Source organism: Alnus glutinosa, chromosome 13 (assembly GCF_958979055.1).
Source record: "Alnus glutinosa chromosome 13, dhAlnGlut1.1, whole genome shotgun sequence".
In the NCBI taxonomy this organism is placed as follows: domain Eukaryota; kingdom Viridiplantae; phylum Streptophyta; class Magnoliopsida; order Fagales; family Betulaceae; genus Alnus; species Alnus glutinosa.
The window spans coordinates 14,372,135-14,383,969 of record NC_084898.1 but is presented as its reverse complement, the minus strand read 5'-3'; the positions used below and the strand labels follow the sequence as shown (position 1 = coordinate 14,383,969).

Genomic DNA, 11,835 nt, shown 5'->3' with positions numbered 1-11,835 from the left:
AATGCATTAAGCCTCAATGTATTGGGAGGCAGGTGTTTCATTAACTTAAGGATGCTAGTGCTCTGTATAGATATGCCTCGAGCAGCAATGTACAGTGTGTTGGTATTTCTTATGCATGAGATGCTTGTGTTTCGGTTCAGTAGACTAAATGCCATTATTTCTAGCTTAAGGGTTATGTGCATGCGAATGCCCTTGTGTGTATATAAACCTAAGAAAACAATCCACAAAGTATTATCGTAGGTGAGGTCGTACGTAGTTTTTACAATAGAACTTCTATGTATTATCTCAGCTGCATAGTATGCTTAAAATGTTTTCTATTAGTCGGTGTTTGCTATATCAGTTATGGGGGTTTTTCAAACAAAATTTTATAAAATTGGTAGCTGTTATAATGCTCGATGGACTATAAAGGAAAAGTTGGTTCTTTACGAAAACTCGGTCATTTTAATATCACTGAGGTCTCGATATTATGTACTGAGACAGTTGTAAAGACCAAGAAATTAAATAGGGAATTTGAAAATTTAATAATTACATTTATTAAATAGATGGGGTTTATAATTATATCCTAGGTAATAATAATTGTGTTATCAAAATAAAATAAGCCTAAGATAAAATAATAGAAAGAGTAATAATTATTATAGTGGGTCCCAATTGAATAAATAATTAATTACATTAATTAAAATGCAATTAAAATAAATATGGGGCCAAATATTAATTATTAAAAGATAGGATTCTAATATTGTCAGGTTCTACTATAATTTACAATAGTTTGGGTTTTAAATAAAAAGGAGAATCATATCCGCCATGTGTCATCGCCGGATTGGGTAGGAGAAGATTACTTTATCTTCTCCCAACCACTCTTAAGATGACACATGGCCACTTTTTCTCTCTCCTCCTTTTCTCTTTTCCTTTCCTCACCTATCGGAATACACTCCTCTCTCTCACGCCCCTCATTTCTTTTCTTCTCTTCTTCTTCCTTCTTCCTCTCTTCTCCTTCTCTCCCGCACGCACAACCCACCCTTTCTCCTTCCCTTTTTCTTTTTCCTTCCTCTCTTGTCTCTCTCGCACTCACACGCACACACATGGACCCGAGAGAGAGAGAGATGACCTGAAATGCCACCGAGAACACATTGGCTGGCTGAGGGAGATTTTCTGCTGAAATTACTAGGTGAGATTTTATCTTCTCTCTCACATTTGATTTCACTTTTATCCCTTTGAATTTCTGAAAAACCGAGTGTGTCACTTTGGGGTTTGATCAAGGTTAAATCCTAGGGTTTTCTTTTTATGGGTGATTGTTGCAGTTATATTTTAGGGTTAATGCTAAACAAAAATGAGGTTTGATTTGGGTATGGTTAAGATAGAAGAAATCTAAGGTTTCAATGGGTGTGATGGCCGAATGATACAAGCATCTTGGGGTTTTGGTTTTTGATAGATTTGGTTGATGTTTTTGTGGTTTTAATCTATGATTTATATTGAGTTATGAATTGATTTTGGGTAGGATTCATGTTGGATAAATAAAATTGTTAATGATCTCTTTGTGTTGGCCGAATGATGTTTTATGGGTTTTGATTCTTGATTTTTGATAGCCTATGAATGATGCTTTGTGGTAAGTGCTTGATTTTGGAATGGAAAGTGATTATAAAGGGTATTTTGGTGAAAATTCAGATCTGGTCGGTGGTTGTAAATTGAGGATAATTGTGTTAATTGATGGTTAGTGCTCCATTATGTTGATGGTAGAATGTTTGATTGAATTGGGTTTAGTTTTGGAAGAAATTTGGTAGATGAATGTGGCTTATGATTATTGGAATTTTAGTGGTTTGATGTGAGCGAAAACCTTGCTATATTTGATGTTGTGTTTTAGGGCTTAACTTGATGATTAACAGTTTGTGTTTTGGGGAATGTATGGGCTGATTTTGATGAGTGTTTTAATGGATTCAAATATGGATTTTTGGATTGGTAATTTAATGATGTTAGTTTATGATTAATTGTTAAGGATTATGGTTAATGCTTGTGATGGATTTATGGATTTAGTTTTATGTGGCGTCTAATGTTTGTGGTTGATCCTTTGTAGTCCTTAATGGCTATGGCCCATTGTATGTAAAGGAGGGGTTTTGTTGATCTTGATGTAAGGCTATGGATATTGAAGGTTTGGTGGTAGGAAATCTTGGCAATTTATATAAGGAACCTTGTCGTGTTTTGTAATAGAATTATAGTTTCCATGTAGGTTGATGAGAGTTGATTTTCATTGAATATTGACATATTGGTATTGAGTATATAGAGTCTTGAAGGTAAATTATGGTTTGTTGAATGATTATAATTAATCCTTGTGTTGTTTGTTGGAGGATTGATCTTATGTTGGAATTACCAATATCTTGGGATTGGGTGTTCATTTTTAGATTGAAGTATAGTTTGATTATAGGTTATGGATTATTTGTATGACTCATTGAGGGGTTGATTCTAATATGTAAATGAGGATTTCAAATATTTGTTGGGGGTTCTTTGTTATGAATCATTTGGGCTAATTTTGAGAGAATTGTTGTATAGATTGAACGGGATTTGAGAGAAGGAATGAGGAAGAATTAGTGTACAACGGGTTTACTAAGACAATACAATAAATGCATAAGGGTTAACAATAATAATGTGATACAACAAATATGTGTAAGCTAATGAAAATAATAAATACATCATTGTGTTAATAAGCAAGATATAATAGAAACCTAGGACCGATGATTAGCCTAATAATAGTTTAAGATACCTAGTTAGGCTTTGAATCCATTTGGAATAGTTAAACGTACTATTAAGCTAGGCTTAAACTTAACTTGCGTTGTATATATATATAAATATGTATATACATATATATGAGTCCAATATATAATACTAAGTTGGTAAATAAATAAATAAATAAGCAAATAGGATAATATGGGTATCTTAAGGATAATAAGATGAATAAATATAAACCTATAACCAATGGTCAACATAGTGGTAACTAGCCTTAGAAGCGGATTACGTGACGTGTGAGCACGTGGGTAGTATACGTGTCATAGAGTATAGAGTTCAATAGCATAGTCTAATGTTACTAATATTTGCAGGATAGTGTCCGGATTGGAGACTTCAATGGGTTCTCCAATGTAGAGTTCGAGTCATGGGTCCAATGCAGCCAAGGTGAATATTCTACTCACTGAGAATTATTATTTTCATACATAATGGTTTGCAAAAATATATATTGTTTTACAAAACTTGAACCAACTGTATGTTGAATATATCTGTTTTGGATGATTTGAGTACTTTTGAGTATATTGAAAATATGATGATGTTTGAAATATGAGTATGATATATGGAGTTAAAATGAATTGTGTGACTGTATGATGTGGTTGGGAATTTTGTAGACTAGGGTTGCATTGTAAATGATTGGGATTTTGAGTGAGTTATAAAATTGGGAACATGATGCATTGCGTGCTTAACGGCACCACATGGTTACTTGCGTGCTTAATTGCACAATCTTGAGTTACTACTCTATGTTAATGGAAGTGATGATTCTATGTTAATGTGAGTGACGACTCTATGTTAATGGAAGTGATGACTCTATGTTAATGTGAGTTTTGACTCTTTGTCACCCGAGCCTCGGCTCATGATACAAGCATGTGCATACATATATCATGGTGTGTCTGTGTGTGCTGTTTTTATGATTTGCATATTTCTATTTGCATGATTTAAAGGCATCGAACTTTAATATACCTAGATTGTACGCTACTAGATTGGGTAATGTAAGTGTCTTGTGACACGAAGTTACCTACATCTGGCAATGTTGTTTCTTTGTACTGCTGAGTAAGATGCCATTGATTTATGCTTGATGTACCAAGATTGTACTCTACTGGATTGGGTAATGTAAGTGTCTTTTGACATGAAGTTACCTACATCTGGCAATGCTGTTTCTTTGTACATTTGAGCCGCCATTGATTTATGCTTGATGTACCTATATTGTACGCTACTGGATTGGGTAATATAAGTGTCTTTTGACATGAAGTTACCTACATCTGGCAATGCTGTTTCTATGTACATTTGAGCCACCAAATACAAAAGTATTATAATAGGTGAGAAGGTATGTAGTTGCTTCCAAGGTGGGATGACTGGAACTTCTATATATGTTCGCAGCTACATTGTATGCTTTAAATGTTTTCTATTAGTTGATGTTTGCTACATTAGTTATGGGGATTTTCAAACAAAAGTTTATAAATTGGTAGCTGTTATAGTGTACGTGAGACTAAAAAGAAAAGTTAGTTCTTTGCGAAAACTCAATAAATAGTATACCTCTGAGGTCTTAGTGTATTTATTTATGCTAAGAAAGTGGGCTCATAATTCCACCTATACGGATGTGGAAAACCCCCACAACCGTATAGATGATGTTCCTTTGGCTGCAGGTATTCTGATCATAGTTGATGGTGTTGTAGAAGTATACTTGGGATATTATGACTGAAGCTCGCCGCAATGGTTGTAATTGTCGGAACATGGGTTGTCCACTATTTTATAGGTTTGTTAATGGCTCATGACACTTGTCTCACTTGTTATTGTATAAAGCCATTTATGTTATGTATTTAATTTGAGGAAAGATTTAATCATATAGTTATTCAATGGCTCTTTGTCGTAATTATTTTTGATAGATGTATAAGATGTGATTTCCGCTATTAGGTTTATGTTTTTCGCTGCGTAGTATATAGATGTTATACTCTGATTTACCAGGTACATATTATGGGGTATATACATATGTTGGCTTTGCGACATATCGTCGTGCCACTGTGAAGATCTGTTTATATTTTAAGGGATTAATGTTTATGAAATGTTTTGTATAAAAAAAAAAATGGTCGTCACAACAGTGAACTCATTTTTTCAACTGTACGGATGTGGCAACCCCCATAACGGTATAGATGACGTTCCTTTGACTGTAGGTACTCTGGTCGTAGTTGATGGTGTTGTAAAAGTGTACTTGGGATATTATAACTGAAACTCACCGCGATGGTTGTAATTGTCGGACCACGGGTGTCCACTGTTTAATAGGTTTGGATTTATGGCTCGTGTTGCCTATGACACTTATATTGTCGAGCCATTATTGTTATGTAATTATTGTGTTGATAAGACTTAAATAGATAGACGTTAAATGGCTCTTGTTATAATTATATGTGATAGAGGTATATGTTATGATTTTCGCTATTCATGTTTATGTTTCCGCTGCATAGTTAGATAAACGTTACTCTGATTTACCAAGTACATATTATGGGGTATGTACCATATGTTGCCTTTGCGACATACTGTCGTGCCACTGTGAAGATCCATTTGTATTTTTAAAAGATTAATGATTATGCAAATGATTTGTATATAAAAAAAAAAAAAATGGTTAGGGTAGTTAGGAAAAGTGGAAGTCTAGGCTGGTGTTAGAGCAAGGATAATAAAAGAGCCTTAGGATTCTAAAAGCTTCAACAAAGATAAGAAGACTTAAACAAAATTCTTTGTGTGCATTGCATAATTATTGTAATGCATCTATCGTGATTTGTGTTGTTTACGTGGCATAGTTCTGTGCAGACAAAGCCATGCCACCTACACAAATACCTCTTCTTTTGTTCGGAGGTGTTGCATACGTATCGATAGATTCGAGTGCAACACATTGCTTTGTCTCGTCCACATATGTGGAGTTGTGTAGGTAGAGTACAAACCCTTATGTCGAAACATGCATGGTCACTCTTGTGGTGACGCTATATTGGGTAGGCTTAGGTGTCGTGGCGCTTAGTCTTTTAGGAGAGTCTAGCAAGGATGTGTTAGGCTATAGGCAATGTAAGAAAGAGCTTCTCATGAGAGTAGATTAATGACCGTTCTCTTGAGAGGTGGCGACTTATTCTTAAAACGCATCGAAGGAGGCTCGAATCTTGAGGAGCACGATCAACCAGCAGAATACAGATTAGAAACTTCATAGGCGTTGCACCTACCTTAGAGGAGATGATGACTCAGCTAGAAGATCATGCTTTTGATAGTTACACGAGTCCCTTTGGAGTGAGAAGTGGACATCATCGTCTACACGAAACTATTGAACGAGATCAATTCAAGGAAGCGGCCTAACTGCAGCTATGAAGACGGCACCCTCAAGGAGGCAACCAACAACCAAGACAACTACTCAACAACGAGAGACGTTTCCTCAAGGAATTCGACCAACAAGTACGAGATAAGATAATAAAGTATTAATGTGAAACAGATTAAACAAGTAATTAACTAAAAATGATAAATCTCAAGATGTCTTAATTTAATAAACCATGAATTAAAGAATGACCTAAAAGCAAGGAGTTAAGTTAAGTATGATCATTCAAAAATATTTGTGGGCTAAACTAGAATGCCTTAAAATTAGTAGTTGTTATAGTGCTCGCAAGACTATAAAGGAAAAGTTGGTTCTTTGTGAAAACTCAATCAATTTAATATCACTGAGGTCTCGGTATTATGTACTGAGACGGTGAACTCATTCTTTCACCTATACGGGTGTGCAACCCCCACAACCGTATAGATGACGTTCCTTTGGCTATAGGTACTCAAGTTGTAGTTGATGGTGTTATAGAAGTGTACTTGGGATATTATGACTGAAGCTCGCTGCGACGATTGTAATTGTCGGACCACAGGTGTCCACTTTTTTATAGATTTGGATTTATGGCTCGTGTCGCCTGTGACACTTATATTGTCGAGCCATTATTGTTATGTAATTATTGTGTTGATAAGACTTAAACAGATAGACGTTAAATGGCTCTTGTTGTAATTATATGTGATAGAGGTATATGTTATGATTTTCGCTATTCAGGTTTATGTTTTCCGCTGCATAGTTAGATAGACGTTACTCTGATTTACCAGGTACATATTATGGGGTATGTACCATATGTTGGCTTTGCAACGCACCATCATGCCACTGTGAAGATTCATTTGTCTTTTTAAGAGATTAATGATTATGCAAATGATTTGTATATACAACAAAAAAAATAAATACGCAAGGCATTTTTTTTTCTCTTTTTTCTTCTTCACGAAGCTTCGGTAAGAAGCTTTTTTTTTATTTTTTTTTTATTCACAAAGCTTCCACAAGAAGCTAGCTTCTCAAAGAAGCTTCTCAAACTTCAAAGGACAAAACGTGTGCAGGAGAAAAATAAATCAATACCGTGGGGCCCACAAAGACTTGATAGAAATAAAGTCACAAATTCTACAAATCTTCACCTTGACTCGAATTTCATCAAGTCCTCAACACAAATCTCATAATCCCGTCTCCTCCAACACCCTGAAGGTCAATCACAAGCTACAAATACCAAACAAGTCCAAGCACCTCTTGAACTTGAAAATCAAAACACACTATGGTGCTAACGCTGCTGAGAGTCTGAAATGTGCATCATCTGAAGTACTCACAAACAAAAGGATATTCTTCGCACCACCCAAATAAAGATTTCAATCTCTTAATCTCAAACATGCTTTTAGCAGTAATAAGCATGTCATCCACAAATAGCAACAAATAAACAAAAGAACCACATGAAAATTGCCCATAATACACAACGCTTGTACCTCTGTCCCGGAGATTGTTCCAAGCCATACAAATATCTCCTCAACCCGACAATATTCATGTCCTCTGGTAATTTCTCCAAATCCCATGGCTGGTTTTTACAAAGAGACTCAATCTCCTCTTTCATGGCAACAACCCAAAATGCAGACTCACTACTTGTGACGACTTCATAAAGAGTGGAAGACTCTTGGATCGCAATGTCCTCTGCCACAGTAAGTGCACATGCTACCAAATCTACATAGCCATATCTCTGAGGTAGCCTAATCTGCCTCCTCTGTCTACCAGCAGCAATACTGGTCTCTTCTCTTCTTGTGGATCATCATCAAAATCAGAACCATGGCTATCTAGAATGGGCTAAACTTGTGTGCCATCTTGCACCCTCTGTGAATCTTCTACCTGAAGCTCCACCTCCTTGCTATGACCCAACCACATATGCCATAACTGAGCAGTGTCTAAAGAGACATCAACTAAACCTGCTACTGTACTACTCCGAAGAAAATAGTGGCCATCAACCTTGTTACCTTGCATCATAACCAATGGACCTTCGCTAACTCGAATGACTCCACCTTCACCAGAATACTTATATCCAAGGGAGTACAAAGTGCCTAAAGAAATAAGATTTTTCTTCAAATCTAGGATATGTCGAACATTATTCAAAGTCGCATCATTTATCCTTATTCTGATTGTACCCATACCAACAATCTTGCAGGCAACATCGCTTCCCAACAAGACTAAACCACCATTAACAAACTCATAGGTAGTAAACCAATCCCTTTTAGGGGACATATGAAAAGTACAAGCAGTATCAAGGACCCACTGACTGCTAAAACGGCCATCAGAATCAGTAACAGCAAGGACAAATTCTAAACCCTTAGAATTTCCTTTGACAACACCAGCCACAGAAGAGGAACTTATCTTATCACCTTGCTCTTTATTTTTCAGCTTCGGACACTCGAATTTATAATGTCCATACTTTTTGCAATAGTAACACTGAATATTCTTTTGGACTTGGATTGGCCTCCCAAGTCTCTCTCACTAGATCGACCTCTAAGATTAGAGGAATTTTTCGAACGACCCTTTACAAATAAACCCTCAACCTGATTATCACTACCTTTCCCATTCAATCTTGTCCTCAACTCCATAGAATTCAAACCAGATTTAACATCAACTAAGGAGATGGTATGTCTACCATACAACATTGAATTAACAAAATTATCAAACAAATCTGGTAGTGAATACAATAAAATCAAGCCTTGATCCTCATCATCTACTTGAACATCAATATTTTTCAAGTCCATAAGAATTTTATTAAATTCATCAAGATGATCACAAAGAGGCATACCTTCCTTCATCTTGAGGGTATATAACTGTTGCTTCAAATACAACTGGTTAGTGAGAGACTTCTTCATGTACAGGTTCTCCAACTTCTTCCAAAGTCCAGCAGCAGTTTCTTCATCGGCAACCTTTCTCAAAACTTCATCTGAAAGAGACAACAAAATTGTACTATGGCTTTTTCACCAAGTTCCGCATATTCCCCACTTTCTTCAAGTGCTTTAATACCAATTCTTTCCTCGGATGGTTCTACAATCTTCGCCAAACCTTGTTGTTGTAACAAAGCCCGCATCTTGAGTCGCCATAAACTAAAACTATTTTGACCATCAAATTTTTCTACTTCAAATTTTGCAGTAACCATCCCACAAAATAAAGATCCAAGCTTTGATACCAGTTTGTTGTGACAAAACTTATATTCCAGGATCAGCAAAGGAGTAGAAAAAATTATAGAATAACAAATAACCATAACACAAACTCAAGAGACACCAAGATTTAAGTGGTTTCGCTTAACAAGACTACATCCACTGGCAGAGACGATCCAGGAGAAATCCACTATAAAAAGGATGGAGTACAAAGTGCAATACAAAGAGCAACCACTCAAACCCAAAAGCCCCGATACACCCAAATCTCACTCTCACACAAAAGAGAATTAATACACGAAAGAGAAAACATTCTCTAATTCTCTAAGCCGTAAATGACACTACAAATTATGAGAAAAACAAGTGAGAATAACAAAAGGGACTTATCTCTCTCAAAAGAGTGTTGCCGAACTACACAGCTGCTAGTGTAATGTCCAAGACATTTCATAATAACTAAAACACGAAATTTGGGTAAATAATTAATTAAATTAATTTAGTGTCATTAAAAAAATGTAAGAGAATATTTTTAAGGTCCAAAATAAAATAGAAAAGAAAATATAACAGAAAAGAAATGATAAAATAATATATATATATATATATATAACAAAAAAAGAGTTGAGGCACAAACCTGTGCCCCACCCTCTTCATGCGCCCCAAAACGAGGCGCATCATTAAAACAAAGAAGGGCCAGATGGCCCTTCACAAAAATTAAAATAATAATAATAATAAAATGAAGAGAGGCGCACAGACGTGCACCCCTCAAGAGAAAAAGAAAAGAGGCAGTAAGCCTCCTCTTAGACCAAACCCGAGAAGAAGAAAAAAAAAAGGGGGGGGGGGGGGGGGGGGTGAGATTCTCTCTTAGTTTTTAAGGGAAAATCATGATCTATGAAGATCCAACGGTTTAATCTTCAATCTTTCCACGAAAACGTGATCCTTGTACTTGGATCTACGTTTTCACTGATCATTTTAAGGTAAAACACTAAACTCGTGTTCTTGAGATTTTTGGGTTAAAATCTTGAAATGTGAGTTTAATTCTCATTGTTCCTTAGGTGTTTGAGTTGTTGGAACTTGCTTGAAGCTACCCAAACTTTGGGTTTTGGTTTGGTAAACTTTTGAAAAGTTTTCCCTAACCTTTTGGGTATTTTATTTAAGTGTTGTTTTATGAGTTTAACCCTAAGGAAATACTTATGGGCTAACATTGTTGTGGTTGGATTAAGTGATTAGAAATTATGGGTAGTTGTCTAGAATTCTTAGAATTTTATGGGTAATTTAATAATGTAGTCTTTGAACGATTCAAAGTGCTACTTTGAGTAATTATTGTCTAGAATGCTAAATAGTGCAATGTGTTGTATTTTTAGCGGCACTTTGCGGGTTGAGTTTAGAGTCGTTGGGAGTTGGTGAACAAGCAGCCTAAGGTGAGTACTCTACTCACTGAGAAAATGTACTTTTATGTATTTAATAGATTAGCAAATGATATATGATTTTATTACCGAACCGACAATATGTTGACAATATGTTTTGGATGTGTTAAGTAGTTTCAATTATGTTGAAATATCAATGATGTTTATGAGAAATGATGTGTGACTGGAAAGTGTGATTGAATTGATTTGAAAAGTTTGATTGCTTGCTGTTGTTAGGATTTAAATTATGCAAATGTTGATTGATAAATTGATGTGTTAAACTGTTTATGGATTTGCATTGAAAGCATGAGTTAAAGACATGTTCATGAAATTAGAAAGTATATATATATTGTTTTAAGGCATGAGGCATAAGCATATAAACACTAAACGTGCATCAAAGTGAGGTTCATAGCCCACGGGGAAACTATACATGGGTTAAATTCCCACAAAGTACTTGCTTGGGTTAGATTCCCTTGAGGTCATCGACCATGGGTTAGATTCCCATGAGGTGCCTACTTGGGTTAAATTCGTTTCAGGTACTAGTACTTACTTGGGTTAGATTCCCAAGAAGTGCTTCACCATGGGTTCAATTCCCATGAGGTGCTTACATGGGTTAGATTCCCTTGAAGCACTATACTTGGGTTAAATTTCCAAGGAGAAAAACAATGAGCATGTGCGTTGCATGAGCATGTATAGCATGGTTTTCATGAGTGTGATGTTTTTATGCTATGAGTAGTTTTGCTAGACGTATTAGTATGCATATGAGTTTTAATGGAAAATAGCATATGTATATTTCTATTGACTGGTAGCATGTGTTTAAAAAGCATTGAACTTGAATGTACAAGGATGTTCATGTTACCCAGATATGAGTAATGACATATCTATGAGTAAGTAGGTTGACTGTCATTATTCTTCAGTAAAGACATGCTTGCGTATTAGAGTTCCACTCTAGTGCTCGCATGATCAACTAACGTTCAAGGCACGAAGCTGAAATACGATTAGAGATGGTGTTGTTTGTATTTTGGAGAATGATGATATCTTAGTATTGAAGAGTAAGATGCCATTGTTTTCTTGCTTAAGACTTATGTGAAGGTTTGAACGTGATCGTGTGCACATATGTCTAAGCCACCGATCAAAAGTAATATATTATAGATGAGTTTATATGTAGAAGCTTTCA

At 35.7% G+C, this 11,835-nt stretch overlaps 1 long non-coding RNA gene across 1 annotated transcript; it reads left to right on the top strand.

Moving 5' to 3' along the window:
* Positions 1-959: 959 nt before the first annotated feature.
* LOC133854073 (uncharacterized) lies at positions 960-4,604 on the top strand. The gene is made up of 3 exons (XR_009896766.1): positions 960-1,165; positions 3,087-3,159; positions 4,395-4,604. It is a non-coding gene; the product is annotated as an uncharacterized LOC133854073 (long non-coding RNA).
* Positions 4,605-11,835: the final 7,231 nt, after the last annotated feature.